Genomic DNA, 18,967 nt, shown 5'->3' with positions numbered 1-18,967 from the left:
GATGTTGCTTGGGGGAGTGCTGGTTGGCATGGGCCAAAGCAGCACCAAAGACCATCTGAATGATTTAACATTGAAGAGAACTGAATACCCATGTCCGGGAATGTTCCCTGGCACTGTTTAATGTACTGTATAGACATAGCCATAAATTCTATGTGAAAGCTACATTAATGTGGCTATTAGGTAAATAAGAAGAAACCTTTGACCTTAGAAAACACTTTCTGTGTTACTCTGTCATTGAAAGTGTGGATCTTTCAAGTACTTGTGAGAAAGCAGTAACTGGGTAGCCAACCTGCTGCTACGTTTGCTGTGAGTATTACTGGGGGATTATAAGGAAGGGGGAGAAGTGCCAATGCAAACCTTCTACCTAAATTTAACCTCACAGCTGAGTTAACTCGATTCATATTGAAGTAAGGCAGAATTTCAGACAAATTAAGTGGAGAATCGCAGCGCAGAGGAATACTTCCCCCATTTCATGCCGTCTTGTTATTTCCCTTACAGGGCTTCAAAAGGGAAATAAGCCATTCCTGCACACTGGGCTTTGAAGGTGAGCTGCTTTGTGAAAACTCCCTGCAGTGCTGTGTTGCTGAAACCAACAGTTCAAAAATGTAAGCTATACTTTGTTATAACCTGTCTTTTAAGTGGCTGTAGAGGCTAAACACAAATCAAGCAGTTTCTTGAGCTATATCTGAAAACAAAAAACAAAACCAAAAAACCCCAACAATCTCAGTTGTGTTTCCCAGCTCCTGTATTCACTTTCAGGTGCTACTCACATTTGACTTCATGTCCTGATGAGACCCAGATGCCCTCTCTTTCTTCCCTTCATCCATGAATTGGGAAGGTGAACAGGCCCCCAGCATGGCCCAGTAAGGTTCCCAGCCTGGAAGAGCAGGGGCTAGGAGAAACTGGATGAGGCCTTGGAGGTTGGACAATAATGCCTAGGGATGAACATAGCAGCCCTGCTAGGAATAGATAGAGACAACTCTGTCTTTCATTGCTGATACCGCTTGGCCATATTTCAGTCCTTCAGTCCAACGATGGCATCAGACTATGTTTAATACTTACAGAAAAATATGAATAGATGTTTTGTTGTAGGAGCTGATGGTTTTGCAGGTTTTACTCATCTGGTGTATCACATGAGATGTGTATTCACTAAGGGCAAATCGTGCCTGACAAATTTGGTGGCCTTCTATGATGGGGTTACAGTGTTGGTGGAGAAGGGAAGAGCAACTGACATCATCTACCTGGACTTGTGCAAAGCGTTTGACGCTGTCCCGCACAACATCCTTGTCTCTAAATTGGAGAGACATGGATTTGATGGATGGACCACTCAGTGGATGAGGAATTGGCTGGATGGTCTCACTCAAAGAGTTGCAGTCAATGGCTTGATATTCAAGTGGAGACCAGTGACAACTGGCGTTCCTCAGGGGTCGGTATTGGGACCAGTGCTGTTTAACATCTTTGTCGGTGACATGGACAGTGGGATTGAGTGTTGGTTGATGAGAAGCTCAACATGACCTGGCAATGTGCACTTGCAGCCCAGAAGGCCAACCATATCCTGGGCTGCATCAAAAGAAGCATGACCAAGAGGTTGAGGGGGGTGATTCTACCCCTCTACTCTGCTCTCATGAGACCCCACCTGGAGTACTGCATTCAGCTCTGGGGCCCCCAACATAAGAAACAACATGGACCTGTTGGAGCCAGTCCAGAGGAGGGCCACTAAGATGATCACAGGGCTGGAGCACCTCTCCTATGAAGAAAGGCTGAGAGAGTTGGGATTGTTCACCCTGGAGAAGAGAAGGCTCCGGGGAGACCTTATAGCAGCCTTTCAGTATCTGAAAGGGGCCTGCAAGAAAGCTGGAGAGGGACTTTTTACAAGGGCATGTAGTGATAGCACAAGGGGTAATGGCTTTAAACTCAGAGAGGGTAGATTGAGATTAGATATAAGGAAGAAATTCTTCACTATGAGGGTGGTGAGGCACTGGAACAGGTTGCCCAGAGAAGTTGAGGATGCCCCCTCCCTGGAAGTGTTCAAGGCCAGGTTGGATGGGGCTTTGAGCAACCTGGTCTAGTGGAAGGTGTCCCTGCCCATGGCAGGGGGGTTGGAACTGGATGATCCTTAAGGTCCCTTCCAACCCAAACCATTCTAGGATTCTATGATCAGTACTGAACTGATATCACACAGCATGCAAAACATCTTGCACTTCTTTTTAATGCAAGGCCCTGTTCAATTGCATTTGTTGTATGTGTTAGTAATGCAATTATTAACTTTATGTTATAAAAAACTCTTTTGCTGACTTACAGGAAGTACGTAACAATGATTTGGTATAAATTGTTTCATAGTATTCCTTACTTGTACTGTCCTAATTGACCGATATTAAAACTAGCTACTATTTATCTTCATTTCCTTTTGAAAATAGCTATGAACTCATAAAGGTTTATCCAATGTCCACTGAAGTCAATGGGATATAAAAGGTCTTTTAACAGTGAATTAATTTTTCTTGTGGATTAAAGGGCTTTAGGGAAATGGCAAATTAAGTAATGTAAATTGTCATTAGCCTAAAGTGTTATTCTAATATTATTAGTTTTACTACAGTTTCCAGGCCAGAGTCTGATCTCAGTTACACTGGTGTGAATGCAGATAACTGTTGACTTAGAGCTACTAAACTTTTTCTGAACATTTACTAATGTAATAGACCAAAATCCAGACCCCTTGTCCTGCTTGGTGGGACTTAAAATGCAGGTTTCATTTGCTGGTTTTCCAGCTGATATTTCTGGTGCACTCTACAATAGTAAACCCCACTATTCTTTATCAGAGTCAGGCTTATTGCCAGAGACATTTTTTTTCCCTGTTACCATTGTGTGCTCTTTCTTTGGAGAAGAAAAAGTGATGCAGTTGCACAGTTAATAGCTTTTTACCTTACTACTGATTTAAGTCTTCACTTTAAGAAGTTATTAAAAAAAAAAACCACAAGCAAAACCTTAGCTTTTCTCTAGTTTCTGTTGAAAAGGTACAAGAAAAATGTAATTCCTACCACTCTGGAATGACAATACTGTAATGCCTGTCTCCCTAATAAAATCTAGGGGAAGTTTATTTTCCCTAGGTAGCCTTGTATGTGCATAAATAACAGGGTTTATAAACAAGTGTCCCTATCCATATGGTCACCCATCTGGTGGTGAAGAATCCCAAGAGAGATACCAATTATATCACAAACATAAAGTTAGGAAAAGCTACTAAGACTGTTATTTGTACAGTTTGTAAATGATAAATCCTGATATCACAATGAGAACTAATGTGTTTCTAAAGTGTCTTTCATCTTGAACAACCCTGCTGGTACTTTCCAAGGAGGAATTATTATAAACGTAATTATATGATGAATCTTTGATATACATGGGAATTAAAAATAAAAGAACTTTCTGGGGAAAAGCGCAGAGATTAGGGGATGAGCACCTATATGATCCCGCCATTAGAGACCTGGCTCCGCCTGCTTAAATTCAGAGCCTTCACTTGAACACTTATGTTTCCAATGCAATAGAAAGGAGAAATTAAACTTGTGGGAATAATGACTACAGGAACTGCGTGCCCCTATGGGAGGGGGTGTGTCATGTTAGAGCAGCAAATCCCGGAGCCCCCTTTTTGATTATTTCTTATCCAATTACCTTTCTACCTTCCATCAGACAACAGATGAAGGAGCAGGGACTTGAGATCAGCATGAACACTCTGTGCAAAACACACTCATCCCATATACTTGGGTATGGCAAGGCTTGAATTTGGCAAATTGTTTGGAGTGTGTCTGTGCTAATTGCCGGTGTACTCTGGGTGAGTCGGTGTATATAGCTTGACGGCTCTTTCTTAAACCTGTCTGCTCTTGTATTTGGATTATCTTTGAATTCTCAATATTCCTGAAAAGAAACTAGATTGTGTAAGGAGCCAGAGCAGAGGTGTTTTTAAACTGTTTTAAAGCCGTGTCCAGAGTTATCCCAACAATGTTTTTTTATTGAAAACACCTAGGTGTCAGTGCTCTGAGCATAAATACTCTTGTCAGCTTTCTGCTCAGCACAGTAGCTGCCCCGAGTCTCATTTTGTGGTATGTTATTGTCTATGTCTCATACCCAGAGTCCAGACACTCAGCAAAGAGTTCTGGATTCTGCCTAGGGGGAATCAGACCTCTAAATGTCATATATTAGTTTCCAGGCATAGGAGTTGCTTATTGGATCTAGCTTAGGAAGCAAAAAGTACACTTAGGGGAACGAATGTCTTTGGTGAGGAAGTATTCATGTCCTTTTCAACGGCAAGTGTAGGATACTGCCACTAATCATTTCTGCCTATTTTTATTACTCAGACGCTATTTGAATATGATTTGGGGAAATTAACTAACTAAAAGACTCTCAACTGAATATTTTGGAATACAGAATGATTAATCTTCCAGCAAGGTCTGAAATAATTTCTGATGTATGGAGTGTTTTGATTCGTAGTCGTGGGGAAGATTTTCAAAGGTCAAGACAGAAGAGGAATGCAGAATTTATCCAGGGAAAGACTGGAGTTTGCTATATAAGCAAGATAAATTTACATCAAATCTAAAGAGAGGTTAACATTATTTAAATTTTCAGCGCTGAAAAACAAATGACTGTAATGTATATTATTCTGTCACAGTGGTGCACTACATATGCAATAAAGATTAAGGGAGCTCAAGCTATTATTGTAGGTATGTATGGTTATTGCAAAACTTTGGATCAGAATTTCAGTTTTTGTAAGATTTTCTGGGTACAGTTAGCTTATGTCATCCAGATGTCTGCATTAAAAGAAGTTATAGCAAACCACGTTTCTCCTCTGATTAGTGACTATAAAAGCTGTAACATATCATTCCAAACGCACAGTGTTTCAGGGGCTTTGAGTCAAATGTGATCACTTTACCAGCAAAAAGATATGTACTCATTTCTTTTCCTTAGCTGTCAGAGCTGGTAACTCAGTTTGGAATATGGCAGTCAAACTGTGCTTTTCTCTGCTGGCACTTTATTGCCAGCAGTAACAATTCAATAACACCTCCATAACCCTATTGCCATTTGCTTTTCCCCGTAGTTACACCAAGACAAAACCTCTCTGCAGGAAATATCCTTGTAGGGATGGAAATTATTGTCATGTGGAGACAGTGGGACATAACCTGAAGACAGTATGGATAAAAATGTGACACCACCTTTATTGCCGGTACTGATACAGAAGAAGAAAAAAGCATCTGAGCCATGTGTATTCAGTGGGTCCAGATACCAGAGCTGGCTGTTGAGGAGGTGACTCCAAGAGTCAGAAACTCTGGGGGTGTAAGTACACGCTAGAGCAAGCATGGTCCTGAAACACAGCCTCCAGACCCTTGGTGGGTATGGTGGGTCCATGTTGCATTTGCTGTGGTACACGCCAGCTCTGGTTATCATAGTATGGGCACAGGCTTGACTTTGTAGAGCTGGAAGCAGTAAAGGAAGAACCCCTCAAATTTTAAACCGAGCTTATTTGATAGGAAAATCACTGACATGCAGTGCTTATGGAGCTCCACAGTCACTTTGAAGAGCAGAAGCAGCGTGTAGCTAGCTATCGGAGAGAACTTATAGGACTAAAATTATCTACAGCAAAAAAGGTGCAATAAGACACTGAACAAAAAAATAAATCTGTGCTTGTATTGTCAGGATGGATGAAGGGTATGGATCTGTGTCTCTGAATAGCATGTTATTACTTATCAACCTGAAAGGCATCTAGAGATAGCTCAGCTGTTATGATACCCATATAGAATCATAGAATCATTAAGGTTGGAAAAGACCGCTAGGATCATCTAGTCCAACCATCAACCCAACACCTCCATGACTACTAAACCATGTTCTGAAGTGCCACTTCTACACGTTGTTTGAACTCCTCCAAGGGTGGTGACTCCACCACCTCTCTGGGCAGCCTGTTCCAATGCTTGACCACCCTTTCAGTAAAGAAATTTTCAATATTTCATATTGTACTTAATATAAATTCGCATCTAAATGTGTTACTGATTGTGGTAATACAGTTTCATTTTAGTTTTTAATTCTGTTGACTTACATGTAGCTATTTCATATTTGTTTGTAATAGCTATACATGCCGGCTGTGCTATACATATTGTATTCTCCCTCAGAATTTCCCTAAAGATGTGAGGTGAAAGGTGTGGAGTTTAAATCTTCAGAGAATGAAGAGGTAATTGGTGGATGAAGAGAAAGAATGGATGAAAGAAATTGGTGGCTTATGAGAAATCCAGATAGACCAATGACCTAAGTAGGGAGAAATCTTTGTGGGGTAAGAGGAACTTACTGAGCTGGACGCTGTTTGACTGTTATGTGTGTCAATTTTTGAGATATTTGTGTTAAATAATTATAAAGAAGCTGTTATTACAGTCCACTAAGGAAATGGCAAAAGAATCATGTCGTATCTGGGCAGGAGGTAAGTAACCCTGAATGGCAGCCTGTGCTGCTGGAATAAGGGACTCTTTGTAATAGCTAGAAACAAGCATTTTTGTGCTCAGAGGGCTTATTCATGGGCAAGACATCAATGTGATTCTTTATAATATTGATTTTTCTCTGGGAAGTTGAGACAGTGAGAAGGGTATTAGCTGATGCAGTGGTAAGGACCTCAGATTTACTTGAGTGTTGACACTAGCAGCCTAATTGAAGGAGTCCAGTGTAGGCCCCATTTATGACCAGAGATGAGAGACATAGGAGAGCACTTGAACTGCAATTTCCTGAAGAGAACCAGAGAGCTATGTCCAAAATGCAGTCTCCAAGTCTGAACAGCCAACTGTGAGAAGGTATACAAGAGGGAGCAGTGGTCAGTTAACTTCAGCTCTTCACAGCTGTAAGGGTCACGATAATTCCTAATGCCTGGGAAGGAAGCAAGCGTCTTCTAAATTACTAGAGTATTAATATACTTTCCCAAGTTTAGAGAGCATACTCACTGTCTCATTCTGTCCTATTTTCCCCCAAAATGTTGTGCTTATTTTTAATAATTACTGACTTAAGGGTCCAAGGGACGCCCACTGCTGACTCCTGAAAAGTGTGACTTAATGCAATTTCACCAGCTTCAGTCCAAAAACTTGGATTTACAATCTCTTGGCAACTTGGTTTCTGTAATGTTATGGAATCCTATCAAAAGGCTTTTTAAAAATCCAAATATATAATGTATTCTGCATCTCCATTAGCCACATGCTTACTGAATCCCCATAAAACTGTGACTGGATTTGTAAGACAGGATTTCCCTTGAGATAAGCCCTGACAACTTTTATCCGACGCATTGTGTTTATCCATGAACAAAGTGATCTTACTTTTTGTGACAGCTTCAACCATCTTACAAGTGATGGAAGCCAGACTTACTGGTGTGTATTTCCCAGGATGAATGACCTAGAGGGTCTGTTATTGCTTCTACACTTGCGTTTCTACAATTGTATCAGATGGACTGATGTCACAATCTCCCTATCTGGAGATAAAAATGTCAAGAGGTGCACTGCGGAGTGTCATCAACTATTATTTGACATCCTTATGTGGAGAATACTATGGGTAATACCGTAGATTGTTGATACAGGCAGATCTTCCACTTCCAGAATGAACAAAGGGTATATTCCTGTTCCACTGGAAAACTAACCAAAGCAGCAATGGTGTGTTCTCCAAACTTCACAAGTGGTAAGCAGTACAGATTCTAGAAGAAAGCAGGCTGCCCCAGGCTTCATAAGGCTGAAATTACATTTTTTGTGTGCAAAAACTCTCCACCAGGTTGGAGAATGGACTGAGTAGAAGTCTGTTTCACCTTCCCATGGGACTCTGGCTCTCTTGTCAGAAGGAAGGAAATTGAACAGAAGGAAATTGATACCTTGTTTTAGGTACATTTGACTTCAGAGCCATTCTTCTAAGCAATACATTTACTGGGCTTTTGACAAAACCCAACCTGAGAGTCCTTAAAGAGAGTTGGTTGGCACTGCCGGGAGGTCTGAGCACCGGAGCTGGGGGCCAGCTCAGTGCCAGCTCAACCAAGAGTGGCCTCTTCCTTTGGATGACCATGGGGAGAATCTGCTGGGGAGCACCGTGGGGAGGCCATGTCTAGGGCTGACTTCTGACCCAGGGGAGCTGCTTTACACTGCAGTTCTGGTCTTCAGTCCCCGCTCGAGCTATTCCTCCACTGAGTTGCAGCCTGCATGTGCTTTGCCATGGGTCCTGCTGAGACAGACCCCAACCCTGAACCATGGGCTGACATCCTGTCCTGGCCTTGTCCGTCCCTGTCCCCACAGAGATGCCTGATGCTCTTACCTGGAGCTGTACGTGACTGTCCACCGGTCTGCCCTGCTTCCTGTCCGGGGGTGGTGGAACAGGCTCTGGCTGGTGAGGCCTTGCCCTGCCCACCCCCATGGGGAGCCCATGCTGCTACCAGCTGCCAGCCCTCAGGGAGCCATTTACCCTCACAGCACCCTGACAGTTAGTGAAGACATAAAAGCAACATTCAGCTTTTTTAAGTAAAGAAACAGAGGCATCTGGGAAAAGTTTAGGACAGTGTATCCAGTTTGGGGTCTTCCAGTGCAAGAAAGACATCAGCAAACTGGAAGGAGCTCAGTGGAGGGCCCCTGAGATGGTCAAACTGGAGCACTTGGCCAACCAGCAAGGTTATGCCACCTCCATCCTCAGAGGTTTTCAAGACCCTGAGCAATGTGGACTGATGCCGTAGCTGACGCTGCTGGAGGCTGAGCTGCAGACATCCCGTGGTCTTTACCAACCTGAGTTATTCCAGGATTCTATGTTTCTAAGTTATTATTAGTCATAAATTTTTGTAATAGGACCAGCCAAGAATGGTTCTGTGCTAAACAGAGCACAGCACAAATTCGGCATTGTAGAGAGTTGCTTTGATTGTCTTCTTTATTTCTTGACACCTGCTTGGCTTCTCTTGCACTTTGATGGAATATTGCATTTCTCAGCTATGAGATGTTCCAGTTGTAACAACATGTGACAAGAATGGCATATAGCCCTTCAAAAATTAAGGAAAATTGTAAATTTTCTTATTGATAATTTAAAAACTAACTTCGCTTGCTCAAAACCTTCTGTTCTGGACCTTGTCATAGATTATTCTTCAAAGAGTCTTGCTTTTATACTGTCTGATGTAGTGTTTCATTCATCTGAAAAGTGATATTTATTTAACAGACCAAAAATACAGTTTATATATATGATATATACAGTGACACAAGTCTTTAGCAGCATAAATCAGTATGACTTCTTTAAAATCCATGGAGGTATATTAGTATGTCAGAAACTGATGTGACCATTACATATCATCTTTGCATATCTATGTAAGACCTACCTTGGTCACGTACAAAATCTCATTTAAAGCCTCATTTCACTTAGGTATTTTAATAGTTGCCAAAATTTAAGCATGTCATTCAGTTGATTGCAAAAGGATTCATCGTGTATTTAAGCACTCTGCTGAATCATGATAAGGGAAGTAAGTGAGGGATATAAAAGATAATTTTAAATAGTGGAATACGCCTACCAGCATACTAGAATGTTCTGAAATGTATATGCTCCTTTTTCCCCAAAAAACAAAGAGAAAAGCAAAAAAGTGTAACTTCTCTTCAGAGTCCCTCGTGAAGGATTTGTAAAGTCAGCAAATTCCTTTACTGTTTGCTTTGCAGTGCAGTACCTTCACTTTTCAACTGCTTTCCCTGTAACAGAGACCTGTTCTTTGTTGCTTGACCTCCTCTATTTCTCCCTTTACAAACCGCTCTTTTTTAAAAAGCCCTTCTGCTCCAAAGATTGTCAAGTGCTGCGGTTTCTATTTTCAGCTTGCAGTTAAAAACTCTTTGTTATTTTCACAATCCTCCCTTCTTGTGACTTTTACACTACACAAAGGCTATCTAATTCCTATCGCAAGAATCCTGGCAAAAACACTCATCAAATTAGGCCAATTGAACATAAGAACAAATCCTATCATGTCTTAGATTGCATTTGGTGTGATATGCTTGAGGAACTGAAAAGGAAAAATATACAATAGATGCTCAAAAAATAAGCAGGGAAAGGTTTTTTATGGCAGTACAACATTGTCCTTCCAAAGTCGTCGTGGCACAGTCAAATTTGCTAATTAAAAAAGCACCAAAGGAAGATTTCAGTGTGATCCAACAACACCGTCGGTAACTAAATGTGGAGCCACTTTCAGAAAGACAGCTGTAAGAGACCAAGAAACTTGTGTAAACGTGGACAGAGATATAATTGAATATATGGTAAATATTACTTTATGTGAGCAGGCACACATGTACAAACAGATGAACCAAGCCCAGAATGCATGACATTACTCTGTAGGGTTTTTTTTCTATTTGAAATGACTGACAGATTGTCAGTAGTTTTTGCATACAAGAAAATGAATCAGTTGTGCTGGACCTCTCTGTCCAGAAGCTTCACCAGTGCCTGGTGAGTCTTGCTCAGTCACCTCAGTCAGTCATTTGGGTTTAACTCAATGGAGATAATGGCAATTGTCCAAAAAACATGCTTTGCCAAAACTTTACACTCCAGATGTTTTACAGTTTCTGTTATTAAAGGACTATACTAATTTTATAGCTCATCCAACTTAGATTTGTTGTGTTTTCTCTTTCCAGCTATGAACTTCAATAGACAGGAGACAAAGTTGCCAACTGATTCCCTATGATTCATCTTCCTTTCAAGCTGCTCTTTAGAGCACAGAGTATGCAGAAATCCACAAAATCTTTTTTCTAACATAGGTTTGTTATGTATTATGAAAGATGGGCATGAGCCAGTAACTGTGACGCGGATGGGAATTTGGAAGCTCTAGATCCAGTTCTTGGTTCTTTACTAGAATCTATCAAAAACCTTTAAGCCCTTTCATTTCTCTCCACTTAAACTCCACCTCAGGGATGTGCAATAATTAACCCTTTCTTCTCTTCTATTATGCTTTTTGCTGTTATTGCTCTATTTTCAAGTAAATCTATACAACAGCTCAACCAATGAGCTCCAGTCTTCATTGCCTCACTCATCATTATCAGATCACTCACCAAATGATGCCAATACTGTGTTATTACTTGCTTTTTATATAATGAGAAAAATACATGGGAAAAATTAACACTAATTTATCCGTTGAATCCAGACCACACTTTTAAGACTATGCTTTCAGCAGATCTGCTTTTTATATTATTCTCCCCTCTTGACTACCATTTTTATCTCCTGACATTTATGTGATGTCAGCACTTCAGCCACAAAGTGTAGAAAAATATTTACTGTTTGCTACATCATCTTTCTCCCAGTTACAGCAGATGTGTTTGCATTGCTTTTCAGTACAGAGGTGTGTGAGAGCAGATTCAAGTTAGGCTAAAGGCAAGACTCAGCTCTCTGCTGAACAAATTGCTCTGCTTGCTGACAATGGTAGCTGCTTGTGAATGTATGTAAGAATAAAATTGGTATTAAGATTACAAGATTTATGGGGCAGTGAAGATGTCTTTTTCTTCTGCTAAAACATGTGTCTGAGTCAAATGGTTCCATTCATTCACAGGGCTGTAATAAGATCAGTGAGGAAGCTCAATGAGTACTTAGTTGCAGGGCATGCTGATTGGAAAAGGTTCAACTTTTTTTTTTCCTTATTGTTATTGCAAAGTAGGTTGAAGCAGTTTTTCTGAAAATGTATCAATTGCAAAAAAAAAAAAAATCTTATGGGGAAAATATTTTGGAATTAAAATATTGGGGATCTGGATTTTTGGGAAAAAGCTACTTTGAAAATTGGGTTTGGAATTTTCTATTTTATTATTTTGTGGGTTCTGTGTCATTATTTTGATGTTATTTTAAAATAAATGAGAAAAAAATCATTTATAACGGCAGCATTGCTAGAGCTGGCTATGCTATTTTCCTGCTATTTTCCTGGGGTGGTGGTGGGGTTGTGGGGAGTGTTTACAATCCTCAGTGGTCCCATGACTTCAGACTCACTAAAATATATTGACCAGAAGAAGTGTCTTCTGTCTCCTGTTACAATGAAACCAACTTGTAAATTGAAGTTACTGTGATTCATGATGTAAACCTACTCCAAAATGTAGACATTTTGTTCTGGTTTCAGCTGAGATAGAGTAATTTTCTTTATAGTGGCTGGTATGGGGCTATGTTTTGGATTTGTGCTGAAGACAGCGTTGATAATACAGAGATGTTTTAGTTGTTGCTGCACTGGTCAAGGACTTTTCAGCTCCCCATGCTCTGCCAGGTGCAGAAGAAGCTGGGAGGGGACACAGCCAGGATAGTTGATCCAAACTGGCCAAAGGGCTATTCCATACCACATGACGTCATGCTCAGTATATAAAGCTGGGGAAGAAGAAGGAAGGGGGGGACATTCAGAGTGATGGCGTTTCTCTTCCCAAGTAACCATTACGCGTGATGGAGCCCTGCTTTCCTGGAGATGGCTGAACACCTGCCTGCCCATGGGAAGTAGTGAATGAATTCCTTGTTTTGCTTTGCTTGTGTGCGTGGCTTTTGCTTTACCTGTTAAACTGTCTTTGTCTCAACCCACGAGTTTTCTCACTTTTACCCTTCCGATTCTCTCCCCCATCCCACCGGGGGGGAGTGAGCGAGCGGCTGCGTGGGGCTTAGTTGCCGGCTGGGGCTAAACCACGACACATTTCTACGGAGCAAACGTTTGGATTTTTGACTTGAATCAAAACTCATGGGGTAAACTTCAGCCCATAAATGTACTCATCGACTAAATCTTACTGTTTCAATCTACTGGAGGTGGGACACTTTAACTCAGTGGGTATTTTGAAAGCCAATGAACTGTCTTATGTGGGGCTTCATAATTAGAGGTGATGATGCTGAAGGAGATTCACGTCTGCTGGAGAAAGATTATTCCCCTGTTTAGAAAGAATTAGAAACTTACCAAAATAAGACATCTGGCCATTCACCTTCTTGGCAAAAGCCTCTGGAAATGATTGATGGCTCATAGTCTGGCACAAACACAAGGGTCTGCCAGTGCTGTAAATTCCTCTGTTGTCTGTACATCCAGATTAAATCCTCAGTGCTGTTCCTACAGTCCGTGAACTAATAGTAGGCTCAGTACATTGGCAGAAACAGCAAACGAACTGATACAAACTAAATTTGCTTAACTAAATTAAATGCATGGCAATGCTAAAAGAACTAAGTTGAGGGCCTTTAGAAAATATAAAGAAGGGAAAAAAGTACAGTCTTGTTTCCTGGAGGGAAAAAAAGACAAGATTTGAAGGGAGACATCAGGAAAGAAAATCTTTTAAATATAATGTGCATATGCACTGAACGCTTCATGTTTTTAACACATAATCTGGATTTGCTGTTGCTTGGAGGGTGGGCAGGGATAAGTCTGAGAAGGATCTGTGCTAGATGGAAATAGAAAGCTTTCAAAGATTTAACCATGCGGTAGAGGGGAGAAAATGCCCTTCAGTTTTTTTTTCTCTTCAATAATACAAGTCTGAGAAACACAAAGTGGCAGGGAAGCACTTGGAAGGAAAATGCACAGTAATTACCTAGGCTTTGACGTTCCATGGAGATTTTTTGCAGGGCCAAGTACTCCAATTTCACTGTTGTGACTGAAAGTGAAATTTATCCCTAAATATTAGTGATACTAATGTGGCAGCCACTATCATCTCTGATTCCCTAATTACAGTGCCCTTAACCAGAGAGAGAAAATACCCTTGATGCTGCCTTGGCTTGGACTGATTCTGCAGAAGTTCCTCAGGAAGGGAAATCCAAAGGGATCATGTTTTTTTCCACTGATCATAATATTTCGGACAGCTTCTGCAACGTTTTTTTTTCTCTTTTCAGCGAGAAGGTCTGCCCTGTAGAGTGGAAGGAGAAGTGGTCCGTGCCCCCGCCCCAACTCCCTCAGCACTTCTGCAGGAGAAGAACTATTCACAGTCAGGTTTGTCTCTGGACTCCAGGGTTTCTCACTTCTCCCGCCTGCTCTCTGGCAGTCCCGCAGCTGGAATTACTCTGCCTCCAACAGGAATTTTTCCAGCCACAGAAAGTCACCATAGCAAAGCAACAGAAAATCTGGCTGCACTAATCATATGCCCCATTTTGCCCAGGGCTGAAGGCTGATGGCTCCTTTACATAACTTATTCATCTCTTCCTCTCTGCTCAGATTTTCTTTTTCATCCCATCAGCCTTGCCTTGAACTAAGAGCAGATTTTGCCATAGATTTGAACCATGGACAAGCAGAAAGATCAGCAATAGAAACCTAGAAATCTGTTCTTCCACCTGATTGTGAAAGTTGTGAGCTCTTCCAGGCTGTTATCTCTGGAGGTTGGCCAATTTTCAACCTGGATGTATGAAATGTATTTATGAAATCATTCACATATAGCTTGTTTGGAAGAGTATTCTGACATACAGCTCTTTGCCCAGTTCCACAAAGTGGTGAAATGGAAAAAGATGAAATCTATATTTAATGAATTAAAATTTTAGCCAGTGTCAGCAATTCCATGTCTAATGCAGCCAGCTCTTGCCAAGTTTTCAATAAAACAGTCGCTTTCACCTGACATTTATTTCTTGAATAAAGCCATACTTGAGATCAGTATGTTTTCATGCTGAGATTGTTAGCAAACTGAAAATAGACAGAAGAGTTTGGCCTTTCCAGCAGGACAGCAACACAGAATTTATTAACAAGAGCAAAGCAGGACAAAAAGAAATCGTACGTGTATTCCTTTAAATTAAGGGGATTACTCTAATGGGACTTCTGGTACTTTAAAGTGCAGCTTGCAAAGTCACTATGCTGTATCATTTTAATCCCCATAAGTAAATTCTCCCTTCCAGCTTCCTTTCCTGTATTCGTTATTCTCCTGCTTGCTGTCCTTGTATATGGGAAGAACAAATCCAAGGACAAAATGTTGAGAAGCAATTTGATTTTGTAGACACTTTGTCAGGCTCTATCCCCAGAACTTCTGCGGATGTGGGAGAGGAGTGAGGCTATGCTGTATGGCTAAATCACATGCTTTAACATCTCAGCTTCAGTTCATCACGACATGACTTCAGGCAGACCCAGAATTTCATATGGGAACAGTTAAATAACTGAGAACATCTAAAGCAGAGCAGAACAAAATCAGGCAGTGAGGGGGAAATGCCTACAGGCAGGCCAAATCTACAGAAGAAAGAAAATTGCAAAGCTGTATATTCTGCATAACAAAAGAAACGTACTTGTGATGAAGGCTGGCTAAATTTATACCAGTTTTGGATAGGAGATAACAATTATTGTCATTGTAATCCTGGATAATTCCTCAGTATAATTATCAGCCTCACCAAAGTTTATTACACACGCGGTGGCTGGAGATTTGTGAAGTCTGGGTAGTTGCTAGCCTCTGGATCAGGATAGCGTTCTGCTTTTTTTTGTTTGTTTTTATCTGTTATTTCAAAAAGCAGATTATTTTCTATTTTCATTTTAAAGAGGACTCTTCACAACATATAAATAATCTTACTCTGGGCTGATAGTCCATATCTGTGTTTGAAAAAAATGTTTTGAGTTTTATTGCAAAAAGACAGATTTATAATACTTATTACTATATTTATTTCTAAACATTCTTTCTGCTAAACATGCATTTGTTGCATAAGAGAACAACCATCTGTGAATTTCTGAATTTCATTAAACAGATGATAACTGTTTAGTGATAATGATTTCATTAAACAAATGCTAGTATTTTGTTTTCCACGGGATTAATACATTTCATACAAAAGAATTACCATAGACTAGTACGGACTTAAACAATTTGCAAACTGGAAATAGTCCCAGAACTACATCATTTGTTTAGTCGATTCAGATTAATTAAGAAAAACAGGTTACAAATCTTCATTATTATTAAAAATTCCTCTGAAATTAAGAGACAAACATAGGGGTTTTGTAACTTTTGCAATTTATTTTGGAAATGCTAGCACTGCTTTTAACATCACTGTGTGACTGAATTTTTTGTAAACACAACTGTTCTCTCACAAGTATTTAAATGAAAGTTTTCTTTATGTCTTTCAGTAAAAGATTTCAGCAGAAAGACTTTCAAACAGTCTGAAAGTCATTTTGATGCACAGAGTTAAAAACCAAACAAATGTTTTGCCTCTACTTATCGTAGCTGTTCAGGTGGCAGAGAAGGTCGGAGACATCAAATCAGGGATACTCACTAAGTGAGCAAAACCAAAGGTGGGCACTGATGGCTTGAAGTGCTGCAGTGAACTCCCAGCACAGAGCAAACACAGAATCACAGAATCACAGAATCATATAGGTTGGAAAAGACCTTTAAGATCATCGAGTCCAACCGTAAACCTAACACTGCCAAGATCACCACTACACCATGTCTCTAAGCACCTCATCAAACGCTGACAAAGAGCATCACCCAACCGCAGGGAAGAGGGAACCTCGAAGGCTTGAATAGTTTTCTGCTGGTTTATATTGCCCACGTTTGCAGAATCCATTTCTCTTAACTGCTGTCATGTAGCTGCTCAGAGCAGCAATGGCAGTTTGAGATGTCCTTTGTTCCCTTCCTTTGACTTCCAGCTCTTCTCCCATTTGCAAAAGCCTGAGTAGGAAATATCTACATGCCTTCCTACTCCTCCTCACGCTGCCCCCTGAAAGTACTTCTCAAAGAGGAACTGATGAGTAAAACAGCTGAAAAAAATTTTTCCGTTACATCTTCCCAGGGTTTCCAGCTGATTCCATCTTTACTCCCAGTTTATAGCACGATTTTTTATTAGTCAGTAGTACATGACCCTGCATTCAGTACAAGTGAGTATCACCCCACTTCTAGTGTGGCAGGACTCAGACAAACCACCGTTCCTCTGGATCCATGCAGTCCTGGTCTGTGCTTCTCAACAACTTCAGGTCAACGGAGAATTTCAATAGCCTTTTTACGCTGTGTTCAGTAATTAAAATATGGTTCTGAGGAGGAACTCTGGAGAACTTTCCTAATATCTTCTCTTCAGCCTGACACCTCCCTGCTGGAGTGCAGCTGGTTATCAGCTCTCCTTAGCTAAATCTCTTCCCACTTTACAGATGTTACACTGATTTTCCATTTTTCTACCTCACTAGTGTTTTCCCATGTGGCACCATGTCTAATGCCCTAGTTAAATTCAGACAGATTTCATCTACTGCATTTCCTTTGTCTGGCTAATCAGTTATGCTATCAAAGGGAGATATCTGATTATTTGAGCATTATTTACCCTTGGTGAACTATTTCACATTTTATCTCATTTTCTGTTTACCTCCTGTAACTAATGTTCTCCAAAATTTTTTTTAAACCTATCATAATATTGAAGCCAAAACTTTGGACCGTAACTTACTCCAATCATTTCCCTTTCCTCTCACCTGAAGATGAACCGTTCTCCAGGTATACTGACATAAACCCTTCCTTGTCATTTAACGCATCTTCATCTCACAGAACTCCTGGAATTTGGAGAAGGGGGCAGTCCGGCCTGCCTGCTTGACTTCTTTCCACCTCAAGGATGGGGCTTTCCTTTTCCATAACCTCTCATCATCCCTTTGCCCTGTGTTCAGTGCCATCTTCCCAATGGAAAAAGGAGACACTGTATTACCAGGGGGCCACAAACAACTCAGAGAAATGCTTTATCTCGTCCTCACTGGGAGTAAGTGTTCTTCTTTACAGCTCACTCTGTAGCTGTAGAGGAACACTGTGCTATTTTTCTTTATATAAACAGGGCATTCTTTACATCCAGTCAAAGTAATTGCAATCAGCATTTTGACTGTGAAAGCACAGAGGACTTCCCAGACTTAGATGAAAGTAGTTAGTTAAGGTTTATATAATTCTTGTTTAAATTCATTATACATGCATGGATACATGAATCTTGCAAGAACTTTTCTAACTATGTATTTTGGTGCCTAAGGAATACCATTCTGCAGACATAAAAGCCCAAATCCAGCAGATGCTTGTATCAGAAATTCTTATCTAATTTTCAACACTTATAGAAGGATAATTACCTTCCTCCTCTCACCCCCCACTGTTTTAACAAGGAGTTAGATAAACTTCTTTTTCTTGCAGTGGATGTAGCAAAAGTTTGAGATCCAGTTAACCCTGACTGCTAATCCCAGTTCCCTCATTGACTCATACTGGGATTCTCATCAGGTCATTTACATCAGCATTTTCAAAGGTCTGACAGGCTGGTTGCCTTCACTTCTTGTTTCTGAGTATCTAACGTGAGAAACCAAGAACTCGGTTTCAGTGGTCCAAAGCCGTGTTACTGTGAGGTCAAAGAGATGGAGCTGAGACGATGCCAGTCTCCTGGCTGCCAGCTTATGCCCACTGTGGGATGTACTGTTTAGAAACCCTTGGTGTACACATGCACTAAATAACAGTAGTAATAGAAGTGTTGTGATACACTGTTGTCTGGAGCATTATGATTTACCATACTTTCACGGATCAGATGAATGAAGGAAAGGTAGGAAATGATTACTCTGCAGGAGCCTGAATCAATCCCTCTCCATTGTCTACCAGGCCTGGAAACATTTGGCTCTTGCAAATAATCTTTAATCAGATAGGTCACGCTATTAAAGTCAATGGCTCCTTCTGTGAATAAGGACTACTCAGAAGGCGAAACATTTGCTGGACTGATTTCTAAATCTTAAAATGCTCAGAGAAAACACAAAATGCTTTATATAAATTCTTGTTGCTGTACTTCACATTTTACTACAGAATGAAATTTTATTGCTAGTTGTCATTTATTAGGAAAAAAAAAGAGAAATATGAGCAGGACCCAGATGGCATTGTGCTTTTTACATAATTGCAAAATACTTATGTTACAGGCAATTTTCATTATGTACTAATCAAACTTGTGTAATCCTGTCACTGCACTGTCAGTACGATTATCACATCTGTTTAACAAAAAGTTGAATAACAATCATAAAGAAAAATAGACAAATTAATGGTTGTCTCAACAGAGACACCAAAGTGAAAAAGGCCCTGCTGCAGATGTAGTTCTCAGCATACAA

Source organism: Mycteria americana, chromosome 2, assembly GCF_035582795.1.
Source record: "Mycteria americana isolate JAX WOST 10 ecotype Jacksonville Zoo and Gardens chromosome 2, USCA_MyAme_1.0, whole genome shotgun sequence".
Taxonomy (NCBI): Eukaryota; Metazoa; Chordata; class Aves; order Ciconiiformes; family Ciconiidae; genus Mycteria; species Mycteria americana.
Note: the sequence above shows the minus strand (reverse complement) of the source record.